Source organism: Brachycentrus maculatus, unplaced genomic scaffold (genome assembly GCF_059751285.1).
Source record: "Brachycentrus maculatus isolate JH-2025_06_01 unplaced genomic scaffold, ASM5975128v1 h1tg000443l, whole genome shotgun sequence".
Lineage (NCBI taxonomy): Eukaryota > Metazoa > Arthropoda > Insecta > Trichoptera > Brachycentridae > Brachycentrus > Brachycentrus maculatus.
Window position 1 is genome coordinate 31,994 of NW_028281191.1, and position 15,825 is coordinate 47,818.

Genomic DNA, 15,825 nt, shown 5'->3' on the forward strand with positions numbered 1-15,825 from the left:
TTATTCATCAATTTCAATTTGAGTCCCGGAATCAAGAAACTTCTATTTTTCCTTAAAGTATTGATTGATGAAAAATCATTCTTCATTTGTTAATGACAAAATTTTTTACAGAAAAATACAATTTTTTAAAAATATTTTAATAAAACTGAAAATTACCAAAAAAACGAATAAGATAACTTTAATAATATAATTTTAATATAAAAGAAATAAGATAATTTTAATATAAAAATCCACATAATTTTTTTAATTATTTTTTTAAATCTGATTAATTTATTCATCCAGAAAATTGCAAGCACTGTCATAATTAGTTTAAATAACAGTATTTAAAATTTTATATCGTAGTAGTAATTTTATTTTTTATTTATTCAATAGATAGAGCACTTAACTAAGCAACGAAAAAAAAGCAGACAAAAATAAATTAAGGGAAAACGCCACTGATGATTTTGCAAATACAAATACATTTTTATCGTTTTTAATAATTTTTTGATTTTTGACTGCTCAATTGAAAAAAATAATAAAAAAGAGCACGAAAATATGCACGATAATTTGTATTTATGCGATTAAAAAATTAAAGAAAATACCATAGTAGTTTAATGCCGGGTTTTATGCCGCTACACGATAAAACGATGATAATCTCTGGCGACTGGAATGGCGACTGACAACGGCATTATGACCCAAAATAATAAAATCCATTAGAATATAAATGGCCGTGGTAATCGTAGAAATTTCAAGAGAAGCTAATTAAATACCTACTCAAAAATCGGGTAGCGTCGGCACACAATGCAAAAAGATATAATGTACCGAAAATTGTAACATATACGTATCTTGATGTTATAATTTTCAAAATGGAATAAATTATTGAACTTGCATTCATCGATCAACTTGTTTAGATACTTTTTCCTTAGATGTTTCCTTAAAAGGGATGCGGTACTATTTTATTTTTAGTCGAAAATATATATAACACAGCTCGTAATTAGGAAAAACGAAAAATAAAGACTAAATAAATCTAATTCTCTACAAAAGTTCACTATCAATTTTAATTAAACGAAACAATTAACCCGACAAAAAAGTATAGTTTTATAGTTTATTTGAATATAAAAACTCCTAAAAAACACATTTCCTTCTATTAATTTTATGATAAATTTAAGGATCGAGAGTTGCCGTGGAAATGAAATACGGCAGTAATTATTGCTGTTAAAAACTTAGAAATTACATAAAAATAAATATAATCTCTGAATAAAAACTAGGTATTTCAGATCGTACTTAGGCGAACACTCATTTACTTTAACAAAATCTAACCCCTAATCTAATCAGGTTGCGCAATTTTTCATTGCATAAATATAACTTTTTTTCTTTATTTATTTGTATTATAAATATATTTGATCACCTTTAAAGCACTTCTTCTTCTCCTTTTCATTTTGTGTGTGTCATGTCAGGTCCCTCTAACGCCGACTATCACATGAGAGTTATTGTCTTAATCTTTGGAAGCTATAAACAGCGCCTCGATAGTCCTGATCCCCGTCCAATCTCGTATATTCGGAAGCCAGGAGATCTGTCCTCTGCCCACATATCGTCGACCTCTATTTTGCCTTTTATAATTAGGTGCAATAGCTTGTACTTCTCTCCTCTTAGCGCATGGCCCAGGTAGGACACCTTCCGGACCTTGATATCAGTCATCAGGGGTCTCCCTGTTCTTGCTCTTTGAAGCACATTTGAGTTGCCGACCATATCGGTCAATGGAGTGCGTAGCATTCTACTTTTTTTTCGAATCATCAAATGAAATACGAGTTTATCGTACGATTATTTTCTATTCATGGTAACACATCAAAAATTCCTCCTATTTGATGCTACGTGAGACCCTCGCGAGTTGATATATTGACCTGCAAATCATTAGATTAGCATACATTCAACTATGTTGTTCAAGCAAAGTAACAGAGAAAACGTGTCATCGTAAAAACGTGTAAAAACGATATTTAACCAGTTCTCTGCCTTTAACGGTGCTCCAAAGGCCGGCCTAACAAAATTAGTGCGTAAACGCGCTCATCTTTGTGCTTGTTTTTAGCCCATGTCAAGCACTTATTTTAATAATCACATATGTACATATTTAACACCAAAAAGTCATTGGATATTGGAAACGGAATGTGCAAAAGAAAGTATGAATTTGACGTAAATTGATGAGGCAATAGGACATAAAGATATAACAGATATTGTGGTGTCTAATTTAAAAAAAAATACGAATATTACAAATAAATGACAAATCTCTGTTGATATAAGATATGAATCCATTGTATCTATTGAATTGTTGTATATACTGTGTTGTTTTTAGGGATCAAGCTAATTCATTTATTATTATTGACTATTCACCTTTCTCTCTTATTATTTTCAAGATATATAAACTAAATATGATATAAGTCCTTGTACATAATAGGCAAAGCAACTTTTCTAACGCAACTAATAAAAATAAATTATAAAAAAAACTATACAGTGTATATATTATATTTGGTAAGTCTTCATATCATCTTTAAATATATGTATTGTATAAAAAAAGTTAGATTTAACTGTTTTTAAATGTTACAGCCTACCGGGAACACCCTTACTAATACGTCCTGGCATTTAAAGGGTTAAGAATTTGAACTCGAGCCAGAAGTACTCGGAACAGTTTTTAGCTAACAAATCTCAAAGTTTTACAATCTAGGAATCTTTTAACGATCAGGAAGATGTAAGATTATCGATCTCAGCGTAACAAGTACATATACGAGTATATGTACGTAATCGAGTAAACGTATCAAGAGCGAACAAGAAATATAATACAAATGTATATATGTATTTGTTCATGTGTAAAATTACAAATATAGAGCCATATTCGTCGTCAACGTGAACTTTTTTACAACTTTTAAAGTAGAGTATGTGAATATTTAATAATTAAATAAATTAAAAGTTTAAAGTGAAGCTAAGCGTGACATATGAATATTTGTATAAATGACATTCATGTATAATTAATTACATTTGATCATTTTTTGCAAAATTCTATTTTTTAATTTTAAAAATGTATCTTTACTAGTTAGCATTTCAACAAATATGAAAATAATAAAGATGTCTGGGTATTTACAGGACTTATGACCTGTCATAGGCAGGTTAAATGACCAATTTACACACGCGTAACATTAACCATTCTACCCATGATTGACAACCACACTACTCAAATTATCACACATAAAGTGTCATGAGATTAATAATATATGTAGGGGTCCAAAAGTTAGAGTTCCAGCTTATGACAGGTCATAAGCCCGGTAAATACTCAGACTTTCATATTCTTCTTAATTTATATTTAAATATCAATAAATAAAAAAAAATAATAAAGTATAGTAATCTAGATTTGTGACGAAAATTTGTAAAGTATTGGAACACACTCAAAATGTTGTTTTTTTATTTCTTTATGGAATAACCTGCAAAGCCTTTCCTTTTAGAGGCTTGTCTGCAGGTAGGATAGTAAGGATAGAAAAAGTTAATGTGAATACACGACCAGCATCCAGACTAATTGAATTTAAAAAAAAAAATACAATTGGCGGGAATCGAACCCGCGACGCCTATTTCAAAGTCGAGCGTCCCAACTACGCTACGGCGCCTATAAAAAATGTATCTCTGCATGTAATGAAAATTAGCAAGACAGTATCATATCTGTAACTGGATATAAATAAATACTCAAATGGTAAATTAAGATGTAATACATACATTCAGATTTAAACAAAATATAACCAAATATGGATATTTTTTTCTCAAAAGCAGATTTGTTTAAACTAAAAAAAATGGTCCCGCACCGCAAACCACAGTAACCGCATATATTGTTCATAGTATTTATGAGGAAAGGCAAATTTAAAAAAAAAAATGAAATAAACAACAATGAAATAAATTTCTCGTTTTTTTAATATTATTTTATCTTTATGAATGCAAAAAATGAATACCAATATCATCGCTGTATATTCGTTTGAATTGTATTTTCCATTGTTGTACCAAATGTTATAGTATTTACTTAAAAACGATTTATACTCGGAGTGGCAGAAAAATATAATTGATTGAGTTGTATTTATGTGGGCAGTCAATTTAAATTATTAACATGATAAAATAATAAATAGATAATGAATAAATCTTAAGATAATACTTTGCTTTTTCAATTTTAATAGTTTAATCAATTTGATCACTCTAAATCGTGAAATTATCATTTAATCATAATGATTACTGTGCAAATTAATAGCCTTCTTTTTTTTAACTGGGTTTTTCTTAATATAAAGACACAATAACGGATATTTCACTGAAATAAAATTGTTATGATGATTGAGTTAGGTACATAGTTTTTTAAAGACTGTGTGTTTCTATGTTTTATAACAATGGGTATTTTCCTACTAAAAAGATAATTGTTGTTTGTTACATAATCTTTTTGAAGACTTGGTTTTTCTTCATTTCTACAATAATGGATATTTCACCACAGTAATATTAGTGATTAGTGACATAGTTTTTTGAAGACTTGGTGTTTCTATGTTGTATAACAAATGTCCAACAAGGGTAATTTACTGTAATTATTGCGATTTGTCTCACTTAAATTTACAAAATAATTTCAAATTATTATTGTACGTATTTAATGAAATATATATTTGTATATATATATATATATATATATATATATATATATATATATATATATATATATATATATATATATATATATATATATATGTATATATATACATATATACATATATATATATATATATATATATATATATATATATATATATATATATATATATATATATATATATATTTATATATATTTATATATATTTATATATATTTATATATATTTATATATATATATATATATATATATATATATATATATATATATATATATATATATATATATATATATATATATATATATATATATATATATATATATATATATATATATATATATATATGTATAGTTATTCTTTTTTTGGCCTTAGTTCCAACATGTATTTTTTTTAAGTTTTGATTATCTGGCATTCAGAATAAATGTTTTATTACACTTTTTCATATAAAAATGCTACGATCTTAATTTGAAGGAATAATTATACTTAATTGATAAACTACGATGTTTTCTTTAAATAATACATACTCATTGATAAACTATGTTGTTTCGATGTTATTTTCTGCTCTGCTTTTTAGGTAGTGTTTTTTTTATATTTCCAGTATATGAATTAAACAATTACGACCCAAAGGTTAAGAATAGAAAAACCGACATTATTTTATTGATTCCATACTTATTTTTACATCCAAATCAAACAGTCTATTGACTTTCTATGAATAAATCAAATAGGCACAAGTCAGGGGTGTTCGTACAACGTAGAATAACTGCTACTCCAACGAAGCACCTGTTACGTTTTAATAAATCAATTAAACACTTAACCCTTTTTGTTGGAACACTTTTGATACGATATAATTGCGTTGTATTTTTCTATTTTTTTATTATAAAAAATGGGTTGGACACTCTCAATTTCATACTCCTACTCGTACAAGTTTGAGTAAGTAGTACATTGATGATGTATCCGAATGCTTTGAACCCCCTTTAATGGTTTAATGAAAATTCGTGATAATAGTGTAAATTCAAACCACAAAGTAGAGGTAGCTGTTATTTGAATAACCTGTTATTCAAATATGGGGATTCATTCATTAATATTTAAACAGAGACGTGTATTGAAAATGTATTGAAAGTCTGAGAATGTACAGGGCGTACAATAGTTGATTGGCTGGTTTAACCCTTTCAACACAATTTTTTTTATTTTAAAAATTCATGTTATATTTATAGCACAAAATATTTATTGCTAATCAAGTTGGACGGGAAAACAAATATTTAAATAAATTATCATATTATTCATTGATTATTGCAAAATAATAATGGAGACATATTGTCCCAATGGTATTAGTGAGTGGGTTGTAGTTATCTCAACAGTATTTTATGAAAGCAAAATTAATATATAATTATAAAAATATAAAGGTTATTCAATACTGACAGGACATGATATCCCAATAATTGACACTATTGGGATATAAAAGACCCATTTTTATTTTTGAAAATAAAAAAAAACTCATAAAACTATTGCTGCACACTAAATAAGTAAAATAAAATTATAAATAGCTTACTTGGCAATTCCGAGCAAAGCACATATAAAACACAGTTAGCAATAAGCGTGACACGTATCTACTGTTTGCAGCAACATCTAGACTGACAAAACAAAATTTTATAGCAAAAAAAAAGCAGACGGCAAAGAGCTACAAAGCAGACAAGTTTGGACAAGATACCGAAATTCTATATTATTAATTCGTCCTTGTTTTAACATATAAAAATAAGAAATGAAATAAAAATTTCACACTCCCCTTTTTGAGGTAACATATTAAAATTTAAAATTGCTTTCAACATTCAAATAGATTTAAATGTAAATATTTTCAATTGAATGTTTTTTGAAGGAGCCATTTTGTAATTTGGATAGAGTAGTCATTATTAGTTGAGTAGGTAAATGGAAACATTGTATCGAACTATTGTCGTTCCAAAGCGTTTAGCAGCGAAAGTTAATCATGAATAATTTATAACGTTTGGCTTTAGAAGACATGTTTATCCATAGAAAAACGAAGCCATCTAAATGTATGGATACGAAAAAATTAACGATTTCATATTAAATTCATTGTCAATATCGTTAGCGTATTCCTTAACTGTCTAAATTTTCTCGTATTATTTTTCCAGAAAACATTCACTTAAGTTAACTATACATGAAAAATAAAAATATGTATTGTAATTTTAACCTTAGAACGGAACTTATTGATTTAAATCTATGTATTTCTTGGCGAAAAAAAGCGTTTTTGTTACATTCTTTTGTAACACATTTTCAATGATTTCAGCTTTCGTAAAAAAAATACACTTTACAAATGAGCTACCAAACTTCCTAGTGACTCCAAAATCTAACTACGACCTATAAAACACCGCTTATCGTGGCTGCTTTTAGGCTCCAACTTTCAAGTTTTAAAGTACATTTTTACATATGAGTGGGTTTACTCTTTATGTTCAAAGTAACTATTATTTCTTATTTTTCATGAGTGAAAATTCAAGGCAAAAACACAAGGTATCTCTTTGAGGCATGAGTTTAATACACAAACGAGTGGAAACAAATTATGTATTTGTGAACAAGGATTTGGACACCCCCAAAAATGTTGTGTATTTAAGCTATTTTAGTTCAGTGCAAAAAGGTGAAAGATGTTTTTTTAGATTAGAAATATCATACTTATGTATGTACATATATGTTATATATTCAACCATCGGTAATAATAGTGGTATATGGAAACAGACAATCGAATCGATTTTCCGTAAATATTTTATTAAAATAAGTAGAGTGAATTGTCCAGTACGTATACGGTGCTCAATAACAAATGTCTTCTTCAACTTACTGTAAGGATTTCTAAAAATACCCGCATACTTAGAACTACATATTTACAACTTCTTGGAAAAAAGAATAATATAGGGTTTTCCAATAAGATGTTTCATTTTGAATGGCCCGCTATCTGGGCAGCTGCCACTTTTGAAGCTGTCATCTTTTGACATTTGACAAGTAAAAACTACGCGATCAATAAAAATGCAACGATACACGCTTCAACAACACATTGAAATTGTTAAAATTCACTACAGAAATGGTGAAAATTTTGCAATCACAGTTTGCGAAACTAAAGCACTTTTTGGTCGTCGTGAAGCGCCTTCTCGGGCAGCAATAGTGAAACTTGTTGAAAAATTTGAGCTGTTGGGACAACTTGGTGATATGAAAAATCGAAACCCTCAACGTGTCACTGTTTGGTGCGGTTTTTGGGCTGGCGGTGTGATTGGACCTTACTTATTCTAAAATGAGGCTGGTGCAACTGTTACGGAGAATAGATTGCGCTATCGAGCTATGATTAATGATTTTTTATGGCCGGAATTGGAAGATATTGATGTGGATGACGTTTATTTTCAACAAGTCGGCGCCACGTGCCACACAAGCAACGAAACAATCGCAATTTTGCAACAAAAATTTCCTGGCCGTGTTATTTCTCGAAGAGGTGATCACAGTTGGCCCCCGAGATCTTGTGGTTAAAACCTTGGGACTTTTTTCGTTGGGGCCACGTGAAAGATAAGGTCTATGCTAATACTCCACAATCGATAGAAGACCTTAAAGATGGAATTCGTGAAGTTATCGAGGACATACAGCCGCAAATCTGCGAATCGATCATGGAAAATTTCATGAAAAGGATTTGGTGCTGCAGCCGTAGCCGTGGCGGCCATTTGGCTGATATCGTTTTCCATCGTTAATCGCATACTTTTCTCTTAACAATGCAAAAAATATTCATGTATTTATCTTAAAATATACCAGCTTTTTTTAAATATCAAAATGAAACCTCTTATTGGATAACCCTATAGATTGCAAATCCCTAATAATATATATATATATATATATATATATATATATATATATATATATATATATATATATATATATATATATACAGATATATATATATTTATATATTATATACATATATTTATATAAATATATATAAATATATATATATATACATATATACATATATATATATATATATATATATATATATATATATATATATATATATATATATATATATATATATATATATATATATATATATACATATATAAATATATATAGATTTAGAGAATTATGTAAATAGGAAGGCAACACTGAAAGAACAATAAAAAAGTATTTTATTATTTCTTGACATTTCTCAATCCGGTTTGATGTAAAAAAGGTAATAAGCGATGAATTACTCTCCTAAGCATTCATCGTTCAGTTTATAGAATACCACTTAAAAACAATAAGTTTGTAAGTGGTATTACACAAAGTTAAAGATGAATGATAAGAGAGTGTTGTTATTTGTTTGTTATTCACGTACGTACCTGGGTAATGACTCTAGAAGTAGTTTAAAAAAATAATCACCTTTTAAACAAGTAATCAATGAAGATACACACCAAAAATACACATCCAATATTAAATATTAACGGACATAACGAATATTTTTGTCGTAGAAATCAAAATAGATTGGTATTGAAATTATTGACTTAGCGATAATTCCATTGACAAATATTTTAAATATTTCAATTGAAACTTCCTGAACACCGTCGTTACCTCATTACAAGGTATTCAATTAAACCCAACTTCTGTTTAATTTTAATTTTTATTTTGCCAAAACATTTTGAGAACTAAGACAGATGATGAGTATACTCCTTAACTCACGGATTGATTGTCAGCGACTAATTATTTTTGTGAACGGGAAAAATCATGCATATTCATGAAATGTAGACTATCGGGCATGTAGAACGGAAGCGGCTGGAGGCGTTTGAGATGTAGCGATACAGGCGTATGTTGGGGATTTGTTGGTCGGAACATGTAGGAAACATCGAGGTTTTAAGCAGGGCTGGGGAGTCTAGATGGTGACTTAATAAAGTAACACAACAGCAAAATAAATGGATATGCCAAAATTTAAAACACCCAGGCCTGTTTCTTACGATTACGGAGGTTATGTGATAAATATCTATATCTAGAAGAAGACCAAAAAACTCAGGAATGCTACAGAAAAATAATATGATTCGAAGGCACGGCCTAGGTAACGTTGTATACGATAGAATAACCTACAACCTAAATACGAGAAGAGCCGATCCCAACAGTCTGTTTAGACGAATTTGGGATGGAGCCAAGAAGAATATGTGCGAAGGCACAAACTGCAGAAGTCAACCCCGTCTTAACCTACATGGACCAAATTACCTCCGATATGCGTTATAGTGGGCACGCTTAGTTAAAAAAAAAACGAGCAGAGGATAGATATGGGTGGAGGCTGACCATGAAAATATCAAACCAACCATCACAAAGAAGAAGACCCACGAAGGGGTAGAAATCGACCCTATACAAGACATTTGTCATTCCACATTTGTTATGATAATGCACGTAGCGAAATTTTATTAAAAATACCACCTCATGTGTGTTTTTACGGAAAATTACTCTCTTTTATGTGAATAGAGGGTACAAACATACGTGTATCTGTTTAAATGATGGGGTTTCTCAACATTTGAAAATCTGTTTGAATTCAAGCGAAATAATGTAGAGTTGGTTAAGAATAAACCAGAATATATGATAGCAATAAATATCTATATTAAAACAAAAGCATTCCTGTTGAATCATTTATCAACGAAAGAGATAGATATCATGTTACCGAGTCCTTGGAACAAGGGAGCCTCTCTGTAAACAGATTATTTAACAAAAGGGTAAATTGAGATCAAAAATGATTAATGATCTCGTAATATAAATACTTCTCTGTAGAGCGTTTTGAGTGGGAAAAGTATCTTGGGCTCGAAACTGTGATAAATCACTTTTTATCTCGGCAAATTTAAAAATAAACGATGTCAATTGATGCCCTTTAACCTGATCGCGATACTCTTGTGAAAGGGCTTTTGAAATTAATTGAAACGTGTTTCAAAAGCGTTGTATGAAATACAATGCTCAGGATTTCACGATTTTTAATCATCTCTTACTTCCACACTTTTTGTCGCTTTTCTGAACAATTAAAAACCCCCAAGTATATTAAAACCAACTTCTTTAACCTTGTCGGGTCTAACAGGGGGATTGAGATCCCCCATATATGAATTTTTATTAATTAATCTTAGTATTTTAAGAGCCACTTCCTCCATACTTGTTGTAATAAAAAAATCCCTATTTAGTTTTTATAGTTTCAAATTGTTTCAAAATTCGTAAAAAATAAATTGAATTTATCTTTGTTTTCAATCAATCTGGGTTTAGAATCCTAACTATCAAACTCTCCTGTTGCTATGACTCATCCTGGGTAGATGGAAAAGAAAGTAAATATGTTAATTAAATTATACATATATATTAGAAATAACGCACTTATTTCTAATATATATGTATAATTTAATTATGCTTGTAATGCAATCTATAACACTGAGAATGCTCAATAACGGCAGCTTTCAAGAAGCACGCTGTCTGCCATGAATAATTAATGTTGCGTGCGTTTTGCTTTTGACAAACGGTGCTGCCATTTCGGTTTAAAAAAACATAAATAACAACAAACATAATTTTATCTGTCCCAAGTAAAAACACCCAATCACAGATGATTTTACCTGGAAATGTATAACACATTTTTACTCATATGGATAGATGATATAAATACGCGTATTTGAATGAAATGTGGAATCAAAATTTCAAAGCTATCGGTAAATAACGTGAAGAGATTAGAGATTAACCCTCTCCTCACGGTGTTGTGTACCTTGTACACATTACTTCTAAAAACCATAATTTCTCTATAAATATAAAAAATACATGACTAAGATTTTAGGTATTCCTCCATAACATATTGACGCACTGATTTAAAAAATAATATTAATAATAATCAGAATTTGCCGGGTGCATCGGAGGTATTTTGTGAATATCGGAAACGAATTCACGTATAAACAGCGTGTGAAGAGTGTACGGGAACCGCGACACTATATTCTCATCTCACTCTTGCATACTTGCACTGTGCAAGCGTGAGGAGCTCAAAGCTTAATGTTCTCTGGCTAGCGGCAGTAGCTTTTGGACTTCCGATAAGATTGGAGTTGTGTTTGTTCCGTGAGCGTTGCCAGATGGTTTTTTAATGTTTTCATCAAATAAATTTAAAGTATTTTATTTTTTTACTTCATTTATAATTGATTAAGAGAATTACCTATGCATGTCCGTATTTTTCCGCAGGACGCGCGTTTTATTTTAGCACTGGAAAGGAAAGGTTAAAAAAAACTATTGTAGCATCTTTATTTTTATTTATTTATATACATCAATACGCCAACTTAGTATAATTGTTGTAAATGGGTAAATTTTAGAACAGGTAGATTATTTCGCAAATTTGGGAAATATCTGTTGTAAGGTCTGAAAGATCCATAAAGGGAAGATACAGATGTCTTGACTAACAAGGGTTATATCAAATTGTGTCTAATAAACCAAATGGATAAATTTAAGTATAAATTTGTAAATCTGGAAATTAAGCTACAATAGATTGTGTATACGGCCAGTAATTAAAAAAATGCTGTGTTCAGAAGTTATGTAACACACAATTTCCCTAATTGCACGCTATGAAGAAAAAAGATTTATTGATATAAATTTTAAATATAATTACCGTTTTACCACGAACAGTTTCAGTACATTATATTTATTTGTTGTTGATGTATAAAAGTTTCTTTCTTTTCTTTTACCTTTAACCAGGCTGAGCCCCAGCAACATGTGGCTAGATATAGTTCGTTTAAAATATATTTTTTAAAGGAATGCCCCTCAACGCCTCATACAGTTAGTTGAATACATATGTAGCTACTTTTGACTAGTTTTATTAGGGATTTGCTAGCACTGTCTAGTAAATACATGACAATAAACCTACCCGTAGTACCCATCCCCTTTTGGCTGGTCTCTTTTATAAATTTCTCCCTCGCTTCAAAGTAATTACAATTGTTTTAATGGATACATATGAATGTCAGTAGGCAAACAGCCGCACCTCTTTCCATTTTGTTCATTTCCCAGCAAATACTCAGTTTTTCCTAGAAATCAATCCACATGGAAAATTGAACCAAGAAGCGACAACGCGGGTCTAGCTGACATGATTAAAAGCGACTCTTTCATTACGTTTTCTAGGAAATTTAATGTCAGGTTGTTTTAAAATTTGCTTAATTGGATATAGAAAATAAAAATAAAACATTATTTATTATCATGAGCTTCTATGAAAATACCTGCGTTATTAAATTCATGGTCGAAACGATAAATTTCTTAGACCGCGAGGAGGTTCAGATGGTAATAACGTATTTCTAAATAATTATTTTTAATTATTTGATTACATTCAGGCAATGGATTCCCATGGGGGTAATATATCATATTAAGAACGGTTTATTGTATTTATGAATAGCCGAAGCCAGTTGTTACAAAAATACAACAAAGATATGTTGATATTTCTTAGGGAACAGCATTGTATGTAATAAGATAACAACTGTTTAGTTTTTTCCACTTTTATTTTATTCGACTAGTGACTGGCACGACCTATAAGTTTCCTTGTTACCAACATGACTAGTCTAATGATTATCTCAAACATAAGTGAATAATTTTAAAAAGTTAAAGTAAAGAAATAAATTTATGTATTAATTTTAAATCAAACACAGATTTTTTGAGTCTACTAAGTTGTATTTTATCAACAAAAAACACATAAAAAGTTATATTGTGACAATTGTTTCGCCTTGTTAGGGCATTATCAAACGAATGTGAAGATCAAATGGACTACGGTCCTTATGTAGCTATACAATTCGTAGTATAATTTTTTATGTGTTTTTTGTTAATAAAATACAACTTAGTAGACTCAAAAAATCTGTGTTTGATTTAAAATTAATACATAAATTAAAATGGAGTTCTACAAATTAAACGCCAAGTCAATAAATAAAGAAATAAATATTGTGATGTAGAAAGCTGTTCATCATCGAGTAATTCTAAGTCGGTAGAGATATTACTCTACGAAGGGCAGTAATTCCAATTGCTGTGAATATTTCATCATCGTATTGACAGATGAAATATTCACAGATATTCTTGATATGTGAATTGTATTTTTACATGTTGCGTGTTTATTTTATTTGTACTTAGTAAAAGACATTCCAGATATAGTCTACACATTTATGTAACATATTTTCAAAGACAAAGCATGATTTTTTAAATACGAATGGCAGTTTCAATACATTACTTATAACACAGAGAGGAATACAATTGTAAAAATACCCCATACGTACAGCTTTCGTGAATTGTGTAATATGCATGTTCAATATTTGCAGATACACAGTGTATAAAATGATCGCTTAAATAGTAATTTGATCGAGTGTCGTTAGCATTTTTTGCAGACGTTTCGGCAATCTGAGTATCTGGCAAAACGGATTCCTTCTAAAAAAAAACAACCATAGTATTTTATGTGTATACTTAAACTAACATAATTCTCATTTTTTTTGCGTATAGTTTATCACGGAATTTTTATTTATACTATTAATCGTTTTAAACTATAAGTCGTCTTATTGGAAAATCTCAATGCCTAGTTTAATTACTGAACAATTTTGTTTGTTTGTTGAGCATCGTTTTAGTAAGCTACATGGGTGCAAACTGTAAAATAAATATCTGAAATGAAATTAATGGGAATAACCTGAAAATGTTTTAACAAAGGAAGGCATTTTTGTTATTTTCTAAAGCTCAATTCTCTTTTTCAGTTTTGAGCTTCTGGTGGGAGCATTCTATGCCATCGGGCCCACAATAACAAGGTCGCCAAATTCACTGCTGACTGGTAAGATTACTTTACTTTATCCCATGCAGTTTTTGTAGCTGATCGGAGAATGAGACTAGTTCGACTGGAATAAGTAGCTTTTTTTAGAAACTCTGCAGCTTATAACGCATCAATTTATATAAAATTTATTGCGAACTGGTAAGATTATTTTATCTTTGATAATTTCTATAGCCAATCGAACCATGAGACGTCTAATTCATCTGGAAAAAGTAGCCTTTAGTACGTACTTTATTACGCATTTTTTACTATAAAATTTATTGCGAACTGTTAGGATTCCTTTATCCATGATATTTGTTGTAGCTGATTCATCAGAAATATATGAAAAAAAAATTATGCATTGATTTATGCAAAAACAATTATATTATATTTTAGCTTTTTCCTAGATATCGTCATTTGGTTTTCTTTTTAAAAAATATGTTTGCTTTTCCATTTATGAGTTTTCTCAATTTAAACAAAGCTGGAAAAAGAAAAGCTGGCTTCATTTATACTTGAGTCGCTAGTAGATACCGTAATTTTGATTTCCAGTAAAAAATATGTCTATATTTTCTTTCAGCGAGTTAATCTTTTTCTCAATTTAAACATAGATGAAAATGGAAAAAACGCGCTTTACTTTATGTTTGAGTATTATGTTATTTCTGTCATTTTGATTTACATTACAAAATGTGGTTGTTCTTTTCTATTTCAATATTTATCTTTTCTCAATTCAAACGTAGATGAAACAGAAAAAACCTGATTCACGTAATTTTTAAGTTTTTTCGTAAATACCGATATTTTTCATTTGCGAGTATATCTTTTTTTATGTTGTATTTAGATGAAAGAGGAAAAATGTGCTTCAAGTATTATTTGAGCTTTCTCGTAGATACGGTTATTTTGATATTATTAATTTTTGACATCTTATCAAAGATGAAGAAGAATATGGTTCATATATAATACAGAATTCACAGGTTCATATATATAGAACTTCCAAGTATTTGAGTAGTGTGGTTGTCAATAATGGGTAGAATTGGTGAATGTTACAAGTGTGTAAAGTGATCACTTAAACCAGCCTATGACGGTCGTCAGCCTCGTAAATGCCCAGACTTCCACATTTGATGAGATGTCAAAAAATAATATGAAAATAACTCCTGTAATTGGAGAGAATCCAGATTTTGTGAACAAGTATTTGGACACACTCAAAATGTTGTAAAAAACGGTAACTTTGATTTACATTTAAAAAATGGTGGTTCTTTTCTATTTGAGAGTGTTGAACGTTCTTTTCTATTTCATAGTGTTGAACGTACCTACGTTCTTTTTCACACATTTGTAAAGGAAAAATGGAAATACGGTTATCCCACTTCCTCTTGTAATGTTAAATTGAGGATGAAAGGACGTGATCCTTATTTGTGATGCGTC

General features: G+C 29.6%; 1 protein-coding gene across 1 annotated transcript in view; it reads left to right on the forward strand.

Moving 5' to 3' along the window:
• Positions 1-15,825, forward strand: part of LOC148302496 (uncharacterized) — a 163,114-nt gene that overhangs the window by 1,001 nt on the left and 146,288 nt on the right. The window contains exon 2 of the mRNA XM_088271524.1: positions 14,360-14,433. The gene's annotated coding sequence lies outside the window, so the exon portion shown is untranslated. The remainder of the gene's footprint in view (positions 1-14,359; positions 14,434-15,825) is intronic.